At 38.4% G+C, this 13,224-nt stretch overlaps 1 protein-coding gene and 1 long non-coding RNA gene across 11 annotated transcripts in view; one reads left to right on the top strand and one right to left on the bottom strand.

Moving 5' to 3' along the window:
- RAD51B (RAD51 paralog B) overlaps positions 1-13,224 on the top strand; it is a 470,288-nt gene that overhangs the window by 147,449 nt on the left and 309,615 nt on the right. The window lies entirely within an intron of this gene.
- Positions 3,459-12,581, bottom strand: LOC135415886 (uncharacterized). 2 transcript variants are annotated; one of them, XR_010431323.1, is made up of 4 exons: positions 12,280-12,581; positions 9,421-10,413; positions 8,185-8,329; positions 3,459-6,727 (listed from the first exon to the last, which is right to left on the bottom strand). It is a non-coding gene; the product is annotated as an uncharacterized LOC135415886 (long non-coding RNA). The 2 variants fall into 2 exon arrangements; XR_010431324.1 differs by having other exon boundaries at positions 3,459-6,684.

The following is a 13,224-nucleotide window of genomic DNA, read 5'->3' as shown; positions in this document are numbered from 1 at the left end:
TTTCTTGGCAGCACATTTACATTGCCTTTTACTTTAAATCATCTCAGATCTTTGCTATACTTCTAAGTAGTAAAAGATTGCAAGCCTTAAGCATTTAGAAGGTGAGGGAGAAACCTTAAAAAATAGTAGTTGTTCTCAGGGTTTTTTACATTGCCACCTTTTTGTAGGTTTTTAGATATTCATATTTTCCACATTTTTCTTGTGCATTTTAGGTTAAACACCGTATTATTAGTGTTATGATTCAAACAGGATTCACATATCGAGAAAAGTGCCAAAAATCAAATATTCAGCATTAAATGAAAAGAACTCATTCTGGCAGGACGGTTTATAACCTAAATGATTTCTTTTTTTAATAACACCATGTTCTAGTTTCTTACAGGTGTTTATATATGACCATACTTTGTTAATATTTTCTAATAACTGTTTAGCATTTCTATTCTCTCAAGTTCCATCAAAATCTTTCATCACTCCTTTCAGAAATACTTCAGTTTTTTTCCCCTGACTCAGTGTTTGACATACTAACTAAACAAAAAATTTCTGTTTTAATTCTGATGGTTGTTGCCTTTTGTTCTGTGGTCTTGCTCCCTAGATACTAGCAAGTTGTACTGACCTTATCTTCTCCAGTCATACTTTTTAAAAAGGAATTAATAGATTCTCTAAATCATGGGAGAACAGTGACTAAAACATGCAGTTCTTCAATTTGATGTTTTCAGTTACTTCCCAGCAAGCCAATGTATTTGGAACTAGGACTGACATTAATTGTCCTGAATTTTTCTTCCAATTCTCCTTATGCAGAAAAATCGCTCTCTGCTTCATGAATATTATCTAAAATGAATGTTGTTTTATAAAATGGTAAGGCCAGAGAATACAGGAAATAAGGTCATGTGCATCGTTTAATGGTGGATTTAAATGAAATGCAGGTAATTAGTAGTTAAAATATTTCTTTATTAACACTCAATGCAAAAAAAATTAAAAATTCCCAAACCTCACCAAGAAAGTGACAGCCTCACATCTCTTTGGAAAACAGAACAGTTCTTCAAGTTGGAGTTCAGCTAAGAGGTCTTATAGAGAATTGGGAAGTAGAAGTCAGTTTGTTCTCTCATGATTGTGTGTTCATTCTTCAGTCGAAGTATTTTAGCAATTCTGATTATGAACATAACATGGAACGTGACTAAATGAAGAAGGTGCTGTTCTCACTGTCCTTTTTTAGTGTCTAACTGTACATACAATATAGTTAGGTGCTGTGCAGTTTTCTCTTACACTATTTGCTAAATGCAAGTAAAATGTAAAAAGAATAAATGTCAGTTTACTCTCTGTAAATATTATGTACTTGAGCTGTATCTCAAGAAAGAGTGTTATTTTCCTGGATTTCTTTTGGTTTGTTTGATGCTGTTCAGAACAACAGCATCATTAATTTGTTTGCTGATAACCCAAGGCAGAGTAGTTCTGCTCTACTCTATCTCTCTTGTTCATGCTATCTGTACTCAGGAAAAAATTGTATGGATTATCTTAATATAGTGGGAGCTTCCAATGAAATTATGGCATTGAATTGTAATCAGCACAAGATCTAAGACTATGGGAGACTACATCAAGAAACAGAAATAAGCAAATACTGTTTGGTTGATGTATTTGTATTCAAGTGAAGACGAGGCAAAACCTTCTGTTGAAGGTAATGAAAATAAACTTACACGTTCTACTAAAATTTTCATTTCAAAAAATATATTTAAAAAATGAGCAAATTATTGCATGTTTGCTACTGTTTTTCAGGTTTGTCTTAGCTAATGACTCTTAATTAAGTTAGATTCCAGAGACAAGGAGTTTAGAGTTCAAGGTGGCTTGACATGTCTAATGAGAGGGAGATGTGTTCGGTCTTTTCTGGTCTCCTAGTCTCTTTTGGCTGACGTATACCTATGATAAAATGAACACTTCTGCAGAATTTGAGCTTAGATTTCTGGCAGCGGACATGTAGTTTTCCTAGTACTGCCTGAAGCGTTTCTTTTCGTATTCCAGTGTTTCTTTTCTGATTCAGGTGTAGGTCCTTTCTGTCTGCCCTGTTCTTACCTGTAAGTGTAGTTGTCAAAATCTCCGTACTTCATTTCCTGGAATGTTAGTCGCTTTCAAATGAAATAACTGAGTACCTTTTGAAATATTTTCCTTTTAGGGCTTTTGTATTTCTATCCTCTTGTAGATATTTTTTACCTCTTTATTCTTTTTCTTTTATCATGTCACTTGGAGTATTTTTCTTTTTACTCTCTCTAGCATTTTGTGAGAAATCTTGATAGCTTGATCCTTGATTCCATTGCCTTTTCTGGATAATCTTTCTTCAATTTCCATTTCTATACAGACCATGACAAGATCTTTTACTTTTCCTAGGACTATCCTTGTTGTCCAAAATAAAGTCTGACCCTTTCTTGGTGATATTTTGCAGGCTAATCTCTGGGTTGAAAAGTTCAAAAGGCTGCCTATCTTCTCCATCTCAATCATCCATCCATCTTTAGCTGCTATGGACAAAATCTTTGTTCTTGTTTGGGCCCTAGCTGCACCTTTGTTAGAGACTTTTACACAAATCCTCATTATCTTGGACACACCTGAATCTCACAGTTCTTTTATTCTGCACAATTAATCATAAACACTGCCAAGAAAAAAAGCTCATGCCTAAAGAGCTCCTTTGTCATGATACCTGTTAATTGCACAGTACTGACTGTAGACAGGCTGTGTTTTGACCTTGTCTTTGCTGCTTTTTTTGTATTGTATCCCGAGGACAAGGACAATCTGGAGGTGACAGTAGTTGCTGGAGACAGATTTGCAGTAGTATTTTTAAGAATGTAGTTAAGTTGTTTGCAGATCTGGTAAGTAGCTTGCAGCCAGTGTAATTTTGTTACCTGGTAAACACTGACCAAAGGTCCCATATTTGTCAAAATTACAGCTGTTCCTATGTTACTAATAAATAAAATAAAATACTCCTTTTGATTTCTTTGCCCAGGGCCAGATACAATATTTCAGACACCTAATGTATTTGTCTTGTGTAAATCAGATGACATTAACAAAGCTGGCAGATCAACTTCATAAACACCATAGTTAAGTGTTAGACTAACACTGCAAAAACTGAAGGAGTTACATGTAATGTTAAGCAGTTTCTGAAAGGTAAACTGTTTATTTGTTGGTTTAGGATGCTTCCTAAGTTTGTCCAGCAGTTTGGGTAGCAGCTTCATTTCTAGTGAATTCTAGGAGAAAAATGATTATTTGAAAAGTACCACCAGCATTTAGGGAGAGTGTATGTGCATGTGAGCTACAGATTTTAAATGCTGGTGAAAATTTTCATCTTGCTCTTTGGCATTTCTACCCCTGTCACTGCTCTAGGGACTGCCTCTGGGTGAAAAAGGTGTGAGGCTGCTATTACAGGCTTCAGCTTTTGCCAAGACTTCCTCTTACTTTGTAGGAAATAGCCTTTGTACATCATATATATAACCTGTAGTAACTTAGGAAAAAGACTGGTTGACTGAAATTATTTCTAGTCACAAAAATTCTACAGTGCATTTTGTAGAGATAAATCATATCTTGCAACAGGAATATCTACTTTGGCATATCAGCACCTTAAGAAAGAGCAAGCAGTGGTTTTCAGGCTGGGTTGGAGCTAAAAGGTACTTTCAATCTGACATGGGTCAAAAACCAAAGCTGGTTTTGTAAAGATGGTCATGACAGTGCAATGATATGTACAGAAGAGAAATGGTACCATGTTTCATTTCCGCTGATGATAGTTCCAAATTGCCGAACAGTTGGCAACTTTTGCTAAAATGGTTGTTAATACTGTATCTTCTAGGTAGTGAAGCATCAAAGTTAGCATCTGTAACTGAAGTGAGAATTTACATGTCACCCTGTTAATGTTCTTAGTCTCTAGCTAGTTGTGGAAGAACTTCATATGAAATACAAAATATATATGTATATATAGAAAGCTTTCTTTGTATCAAAAGGATTTAGATTTTCTTTTAAAGTTAAACAAGTCCTCTTGTATACATCAGTGTTTTAAGTACAGCTCTGAATGTTATTTTTAACTAAGGATTTTGGGGATATTTCAGCTCACAAGATTCCGTATGTAATTCTAAAATAAAAATAAAAATCTCAAAGAAACTATAGCTTCAGTAGTTGTCCAAATCATTCAGTGTATATGCTAAAAGCACGACATAATAGAATGTTTCTACTGCTTCCCAGAAAATAATATCCAAATCATCTCACTTGGTCTTCAGATCGGGCACTATATGTCCTCTTCTAACAACACAGTATACACTGCTAAATAGAAGTCAGCAACTATCAAGCAGATCCATAATCCAAGGCATGAAGGAAGCCGACAGTCTTGCTGGCAGTGCTGCCTGTATTTTGCCCCAGCATCCCTGAGCGTGCGTGTGTGTGTGTGTGCACGCACATGTGGTGTTAGGGGCCTGCAGTAAAGCACACTGCAAATAAAGAGAATACCCCACCCTGTTCTATATGAGATTTTCTGACTCATGCAGCTGCCATCCACATACTCCTGTAAAGTCTGTGATGTTTATCACTAGAATGTTTCTCTGTAATTTATGTTAAGTCAGATAGAGGTCAGTGTGCCCTGTCTGAAGCCTGGATTTGCACACCTCTGGCAGTTTTAATAAAAGACTCTCATCTTTTGTCATATGTAGGTTTACTCTTGCAAACTTGTGACAGGCTAAGCAAGACTGAAATGCATACTTGTTTTGTCACGTGAATTAACTTCTGAGCACAATAGTTCTGAGTAGATGTGTCATTTTTCCCCATTCCAAGGGCTATTTGTGTTTTGCTTACTAGCAGTCAGCATATTATTAATGTCAGTTGTGAACGTGACTACAGGCAGAAGCACTGCTTCAGTGCCTCATAAAACTGAGTAACCGATAGGAGATTGCTTTGGACTACCAACACCATAAGTTTTCCAAATAATGTTTTCTGAATTTAGGATGCACGAACTACTGTTCTTTTATCTGGCTTAAATATCTAGTGAGATTTTATCTGAAGAATATTGGGTAGTTCTGGGAACAGAGATAGAAATATTGGTGATAGAAGGGAATTGTGCCTCAAATATCAAGCAGAGAGGACAGTGCCTAAGACGTGTACCAGTATCTTCTGAAAGGTTTTTACCAAAACTGTGCAAGATCTTTTAAATAAGGAATTAATAGAGGCAACTGCTGCTCAAAATGACTGGTTTACACTGGCTACCTGTAGCAAACTGGTTTAAATGAGGATATTGTGTCATGCTAGTTGGGGAAGAGAGGAAATGGGAGCAGATGGCCTAATTCTTCATTTGACCGTGGGCCCTAAAACAGGAGTGAAGGTAACCGCGTGACAACTCTCATCACCCAACAGGTTGCAGAGTACTGAGCATTAGAGTGCCAAACTCAATGTCTATGCATACAACGCTGTGTAAGAGGTTACTCTGAACTTTCTGTCCTACCTGTGAAAGTTCAGATATTGGTCATTGCTAGAAGCAAGATCACTGATTAGGTGGTCAGTGCCCTGGGTTATCCTGTCTTTGTGGTTCTGAGGGTCATGAAGAAACATCAGTCAATAAAGCCAAGAGCTGTCACTACTTTACAGGTCAGATTTTGGTATGCATCTGTATTTGTTTGACTTCCTGAGCATCAGTTCTGCCTTCTGTATGCCGTTTGAAATCTGGAATTTAGATGATGCAAAGCAGCAGCATTTAATTTCTCAGGGGTTTGGCTTCTTTTTAAAACCCAGAACAAACATATTTCGAGTTTTGTGTCCCTTTCCTAGATTGTTTGCTGGGCACTGGATGGAATGTTCCTACATACCAGCAGAGGACTTCACATTAAACATTCATTTTCAAGCTCTTTACACAGAATTATTTAGGCTGTAAAGGACTGCTTGAGATCATCTAGTCCTATGCCAAACTTCCTGCGTCATGCAAAATTAAGCTATAAATAGACCGATGTTGGCCAAATTTATTATCAGCCAGTGCTGTATGCTTTTTCTTTATCAGTCTTTACACTGGGCTTTTCAAGAGGCACACAGTAAAAGAAGCTGTAATTGTAATAATTGCAGGAAAGTTTTAGAAATTATTTTTGAGGTGTCACACCCTGCTGAGCAGTCTTTTATTTGATGTACTTTCTCAAGTTTACTTAGATTGATTTAACAAAAGCAAGATAGGCAGTGTGTCAGTGACAAGTGGCTAGTACAAAGCATTTTGTACAATGAATTTGGTGTTCACAAGGCCAGTTTTTCCAGCATATCAGAGTTTACATGTGCAAAACCTTCTGCTGTTTCAGTGCTGGGTTCTTTGCTCTGCCAGTGAGCCTTGGTCTATTTCTGCTTTGTTAAATATCTTCCTCTTGCAATACTAGTTCAAAACATGCTTCAGGAGATCAATGTAGTAACTTGGATATAAGCTGGATGTTAATATTGAAGTTTCCGGCACCCATTTTATCCTTACTGACTCCTTGCTTGTGGATTTGAAATTCTCAGTAGTGCTCTTGGGATAATCCAGTCTGCCCAGTTGAGTATATGCATCATGAATGCTTTTTCTGCAGTGTGATGATGGATCACACTTTTGGCTTGTGTGCAGTCTTAGGTACAGTCTTTGGTCATCAGGTTAAGTGGAGCTCTCACAGGTATTTGGAATTGATGTCTTCTACTAGAGAGGATTTTTCAGTCTGCCATTTGCTGCAAACACACATGGGGTGTTGTCATCCCCATGACTGGTGAGCTACTGACACAGAGGAGGACATGGTGATGCAAATGGCAGGGGTAGTAAGGGGCTGCTTATTGTGGCCATGGTGTGGCCTAGTCAGTTGAAGCCAACTTATAAACTATAGCTGAACAAAAACACTTGCAGTCAAAAAAAAAAAGCTATTTCTATTGAAATAAAGGCACTTTACTGATATCACTTAAGGACTAGAGTCTCTCTCCCACACCCTGACTAGATAATTGTCACTAGTGAAGGATACAGGCTTTTGGTTTGAGCTATAGACTTCTTTCTCCAATACCTTTTAGTAGGTAGACACTAGTTTATACAATGTGCAGTACCCTTGCATTTAGGCTACCTGGAATGATCTGCTGGAGATTTGCCGCATTATTGCAGACAGTGCCTAAGATTGCAGACATGGTTCCTATCAACTGGGAAAGAATAAGTTAGAGAATATTTGGTTTACATTTGAGGAGTGATCATTCACCAGCTGGACTGGCGACTCCAGCTGCAATGTTGTTAGTAGTCAGTATAGGCAATATAAATGCAATAAAGCATGTGAAAGAAAGAAGTCTGCTTTGTAATCAGGCAGCTTTTAAAGATAGCGTTACAGCTAATGTTCAAAGGTTAACCACAGACCTTGTGTGCTGGAAGTTGATCACTTCCTGTGATAGTTTATGTTTTAATGTGTATTAAACAATACCAAAAGCAGCAGTTTTCACCACAAGAACACGGTGAACTCTCAGACTTTCTTACAGGCCATCCAAAAGAAACAAATTTAGTATTTTCTCTTAATGGTGGTTCCTAACACTGTTTGCCAAATGCTGCCCAGTTCCAGACTGAGGTTTGGGAATCAGCGCTATAGAGTCATTGAAAAAATGTTAGGAAGATAGTGAGCCTGAGTCTGTAATATGGAAATAAGAAAACAAATCCAGACCTGAGGACGTTTGACCTAGAGAAGGATTCTCTGTTATCAAGGATCATAGGTGTTACTAGATGGCCAGATGCATCAGCCCCTAGCTGCTCTGCTGAACTGGATGCTGCCCCTGTCTTGCAAAGTTGACAGCTGTAAGACTATGGTGTATAATTAGCAACTTCCCTATATGCAAGTGACCTGATCTGTGTCTCTAGGCCCAAGGGGGGCTCTGAAATACCCACTGTATTTGTTCTATTTTGAAATGAAGGTGAATCCTTTGGCAGAGACCCAGTGGAAGTGTCAAAGATGGTCACTTCCTGCACTGCCATCAGTGAATGCTGCTAGGGGCTTTTTTCCTGCAGGTCATTATTTCAGAATCAGATGCGAGAAACTATTTCTTTCCTCCTGCCTTTCCTGCTTCTCTGTCAGCCTCTTCTAAGAAATGCCTGGCACTTGGCAAGTTGGTTTGGCTTTGCACATCAACCTTCCTATTTGAAGCTACATGATCTCAAAATGGTGGATGAGAAGGAGAGAGAGTGAGCAAAATTACACATATACCTACCCTTTTGTAGAGCTGGTCTCAGGCTAAGATGAAGGGCTTGGGAGGTTTGAGAGCTCCTGGGTGCCTCCTGCATTCTTTTCCTATGGTGTCATTTCCTTTCAGCAGTGTGTTCAAACTCACCTGGGTGTGTTCACAGGTAGCCAGACTAGTATTGTGAAAGAGAAATTAGACACTTAACCTTGGCAACAATCAACTCCCATAGCTTGTTTGTACATCTTTGTCATGCATTTATTGTCCCTTGTTTGCTCACTTCTAAGGAAATTCTTTTTGGCATTTTGTCAGGTTTTCATGAATCTGAGCAACTGCAGAATTAAATCGTGAGGCTCAGATGCAGAGGAGGGATTAGTTGCTTTCTTTCCTTGGCAGTTCACCTGTACAAACATGTATTGGGGATGGGTGGAGCTCAGTGGTAATGATAGCGTCTTAGAAACATAATAAACAGGTTTTGTGTAGTGTTTCTTGCTAAGAGACTGCTTGAAAATCCCCTAATCCTGTCTTCCAGACTGATAACCTTCTTGTCCTCAGCAGAGCAAGGAGAACTGGGTGAATTGCTTTGCTCTTTGTGTAATGAGTGCTGAGCCCTGCAAAAAAGTAACTGGTATCTCCCCATGCCAATACATGTCAGGGCAAATAACCCCAAGAACAAACCTGGCTATTTAACTGTTGTGCTCCTTGACAGAAAATGGTGAAAGCCATCATCTTGAATGCACGAATTCTCTTGATTATTTTAATCCTTATTAAAAAGGGTGTCTTTTCCAGGGTGACTTAACTAGGGCCCCTTGCTTTGTATGTCTTTTCTGTGTACACATAGTGCTTTGCAAAACATTGGTGCCTGCTTAGCAAAGCATTGCTTGCCAGCTAATAAAAAGAAGCAATTCACAGCTATTGAGTGTTACTTAATCATGTTGGAGTGAGGCTTGATCTATGTGATTTCAAAGAAAAAAAAAAAGTGGAATGTCACGTATCTGGTTCCTTTGTGTACACAAGAATACTTTTCTTGCCTATTTTGCCTTAGGGGCTATATCAGAAGCCAGATTTGGGTCTGTTTGAAGCACTCCAAATTGACTTGACTTTACAATCAAGTTCTCCTTATCTTCTGCAGCAATGAATTGCTTCTCTAAAATTTCCTATGAAAACATTTTAAGAGAGCTCAAATGTACTTAGGCTGAAGTTCCAAGGAGCAAAGCAAGATGATGTACTAATCTTTTAACCCGGTGCTTTCCTCTTGTGACATACCTTTCTGTAGTTTCTGTGTTCCCTTTATCCAGGGAAAAAAAAAATCCCTGGATAATCTCATCTTCTCCCCTTTGCATTGGCTTCAGTGCTTTTCTAGTCTTCCATGAGCCATTGTATGCATGAATGCAGAAGACAGTGCATGCAACAAAACAAGTGGTTAATTTTCTGAAGGGTTAGCATGCTGGAATGGCTCAGTGCAGGGTTCAGTGAACAGAGAAGTTAACATAAGCAAGTGGAAACACTTGAATAGGGATCACACTTGAATAGGGATCATGGGAGGAAGATGTCCAGCATTTAGAGAGCCCTGAAAGTTGAAATTGATTCCTGATGTGCCTGTTGATGCTGCTATCAAAGATTCTATTTTGAGATGTCATTTTCCTGTGTGAACATAGCGGATTTACTGAAACTGCAATTAGACAGTCCTATACTGTTTTGAAATGCATATTGCTCCATATGGTATCTTTTTGGTGTCCTGAATAATACTATTTTGATTTCATTATTGCTGGTATTTTTCAGACAGTGTCAGAGAATTTGGATGACTTGTAGCAGTAACCTTCCAGATCAATAACTACAGGTAGTTCTGGTACTGGTTGTGGAGTTAATTACAAAGGTAGATATTAGCTCCCTTCCCTGTGCTGTGCTTCTCAGCCCCTTCAATGTCAGCCCAATGCCAGCCCAAAATAGTTTACTGAAATAATCCAGGCTAAAAATAACCTTCTGCAAAAACGTGGCATGAGACAATAATGAGTAGCTGAAGGTAAGTAAAGCTGGCAATTTTTCAAGCTTGCTTTGCTGCTGAAAAAGAAGCAGCATGTAACTGCCCCTAGAGTTGGTCATTCCCATCCATGAGCAGTGCTGAAATGGCTGTAGCAGTCTTTGTGGTGTCTTCACCTAGTGCTTACTGGTGTCCTCCAAAAGGTCCCTTCTGTGATACACTTCTCCCCTTTTGTGTTCAGTTTAGTTGGTACAACTCTTTTGAAGGCCACCTGTGAACTGGGAAAAGAAACATAAATGAATTTTAAAAGCCTGTATAGAAATGAAAAGAGATGGGGTTAGTTTAAATTTTGACCAGTTTCCCAGCTTGGCACATGGTATTGCAGAAATAGTACTGATGTGAGCTGCTCAGGTTGTCAGTGCTGCACAGGGAAACATCTGTGGAAGCACTGCCTGAGCCTGTGAGGGTGTTTGATAAATGAGGAGGTCCTAAATTGATGGAATTGTATGTTAAAACTTAAAAATATTAAAAGCATACAAGTAAAAGTGGTATACTTGACTGTATTTTTGCCATTTACTACCTGTAAAAGATCTTCTGTCAGCCAAAATGCTGTGCACCCAGTTTTACTTAAGTCTAGCCTACGTTATCTGAACACTTCCAGGAGTGGGGCATCCGCAGCTTTTTTGGACAACCTGTTCCAGTGTCTCACCACCTTCACAGGAAAAAATTTCTTCCTTATATGTAATCTAAACCTACTTTCTTTCAGTTTAAAGCCATTGTCCCTTGTCCTGTCACTACAATTCCTTATAAAAAGTCCCTCTCCAGCTCTTTTGTAGTACCCTTTAGGTACTGGAAGGAGCTATAAAGTCTCCCTGGAGCCTTTTCTTCTCCAGGTTGAGCAAACCCAGCTCTCAGCCTGTCTTCCTAAGAGAGCTGCTCCAGCCCTCCCATCATCTTCATGGCCCTGCTCTGGACTCGCTCCAGCAGGTCAGATCAGAAATTAGAGACAATTAAGTGCAGCATTTCAATTGTTAGACTGGAAAACCAGACTTTCACTAAAAACTCTTCTCTCACATCTAAACAGTAATTATTTTAAATTGCTCTTTTAATAAAAAGACGTGTTTCTGTAAGTGCTGTAATTACTCTGTGTCCAAATTCTGCACTCAAGAAAAGTAACATTTCCCATGAGCATGGGTGTTAATTGTCTTCCATCCATGTCTTGGTAACATTGCCTGCTGAATTTTCTCAGGATTTCATGTGTTTATAACATTCTTAATTTCTGCCTTAAACTGTGCTGTGATGTTTGTGACTGTAAATATGCAGTGCATTGGCTTCAGCTTTGTTTCATGACCGTTTCTATGGATTTGTGTTTGTTTAAAACAGTAAAGATTGACTCGACATTACTCTGAAAATTATTAACAGTCTGTAGGCCATTACATTATGAAGAAACCAAAGCGCACTTTGAGAGCATTTACTTTTTTCTCTCAGCATTGCTGAAATACAAAATACAGCTGTTCAGCAGTGCACATAATATTTGCTGGCAGCACCAGGTAAAACCAAACAATACAGGAGAAATGCAATAATGAGAAGAGCCTCAACTTTCTTTTTAATAGAAAAAGCTTTTTGTATCTCTGCATACAGCTCATAATAAAAAGTATTAGTGTTAAAATGAGATAAAGCTGAGCATCAGAATTTTGTGAACTACTCATAACCTCTCAGTATTGCTGTTTTCTAGTATTTTCAATGTATTAATTATTAATATTTTGTGTGTATCTGCTTCTCGAGTCAGTGTATGTCCCTGAATGCCTGTGCTTAATACTCCATTTATATATCTAAATCTGCAGTGCCCAGTTGATATTCATAGGATATATAAAATGGAAATGTTGTTTTAACATTAATTGCAAATTGTGTTGCCTTGTCCATTGTTTTCCACTCCCACATCAGCTTTTTCTGCATCTAGGTTAGATAAGCACATGGTGGGGATGGTCAATGTAGGTGCTTCTCCTTCCGTTGGTGTCTTGCATGCCTCTTTGTGAGTAAATATAGAAACCAAAATTGCTTTTATGCAGATTAGTTTTTAGAGACATCTGTGAATAAGTAAATGGTAAATGATGTCCTTTAATTGAAATAGTAAGTAAAAATACCCTAAGCCTCCAGAAGCTGAGCTTTTTTTGAGAGGATTGCCTTTATTACTGTTCCAGGTCCAGCTGAATCAGCTGTGATGTGCATTTGTTCTGAGTACCTGTCTCTTGTAGAGAGAGGTCTGTTAAGGTTAGAAATCAAATTCTTCTCTTTTATACCAAACGAATTGCTGCTTTCTGCTTGCCAGAGGAACTACTTCAAAACGAAAGCAACCCAACTCACAGGGAGTTAAAATATTTTTGTCTTAAGTCATCACGTCTGGCCGAGGAGTGACCTCAGTCTTCTCCTGCTCTGAATCATTTTTGAGAACCCACACGGTCTAAATAGACTGAGTTATGTTTCAGTCCCAGAAACTGTTTGTCTTTTCATGTGTCCTGGCTAAATGAGTACAACCTTGACATTGTTAGAAAGGGCACAGCTACACCCAGGTACTGTAGGTGTAGTAGCAGATTAACCACTCTAACTACTTTCATGTGTGCAATCTTTCTAATCTTGATCAGGTGGCCACGTTCCTTTTCTCCTGGGGCACGTAGGCAGAGCTTGACTGCTTTTTTAATCCTGAGGCTGTTTTTATGGTGGTAGGTGCAGACAAAAAAAAAAAGTTTCAAGGAGTTAAAGTATTGTGTACAATGTGGAGAAGGTTAGGCTGCATTTATAGGAAAACCCACAAACAATATGTTTGAATTAAAGGAAGTTATTAAAGTGATGCTTCAAGAAATGTCTGAGAGCAGTGCTTTTCATACTTGCTCAACTTAATGTAAGGCATGATGTAGTCTGTTTGACAAAACTAGCACAGAGTTTCTGGCAGTAATACTTCAGAGGGAGAAGAGATTCTGAAAACAAAGAAATTTTCCTGAGTGTTGTATTCTTGCATTTATAACCAAAACCATAAGTTGCACAATTACAAAACTTGGTGGTGAAAAAGCTAATAATGCCTTCCCTTACTG

The sequence above is a fragment of the Pseudopipra pipra genome, chromosome 6 (genome assembly GCF_036250125.1).
Source record: "Pseudopipra pipra isolate bDixPip1 chromosome 6, bDixPip1.hap1, whole genome shotgun sequence".
Taxonomy (NCBI): Eukaryota; Metazoa; Chordata; class Aves; order Passeriformes; family Pipridae; genus Pseudopipra; species Pseudopipra pipra.
This window is presented reverse-complemented; position numbering and strand designations above follow the sequence as displayed.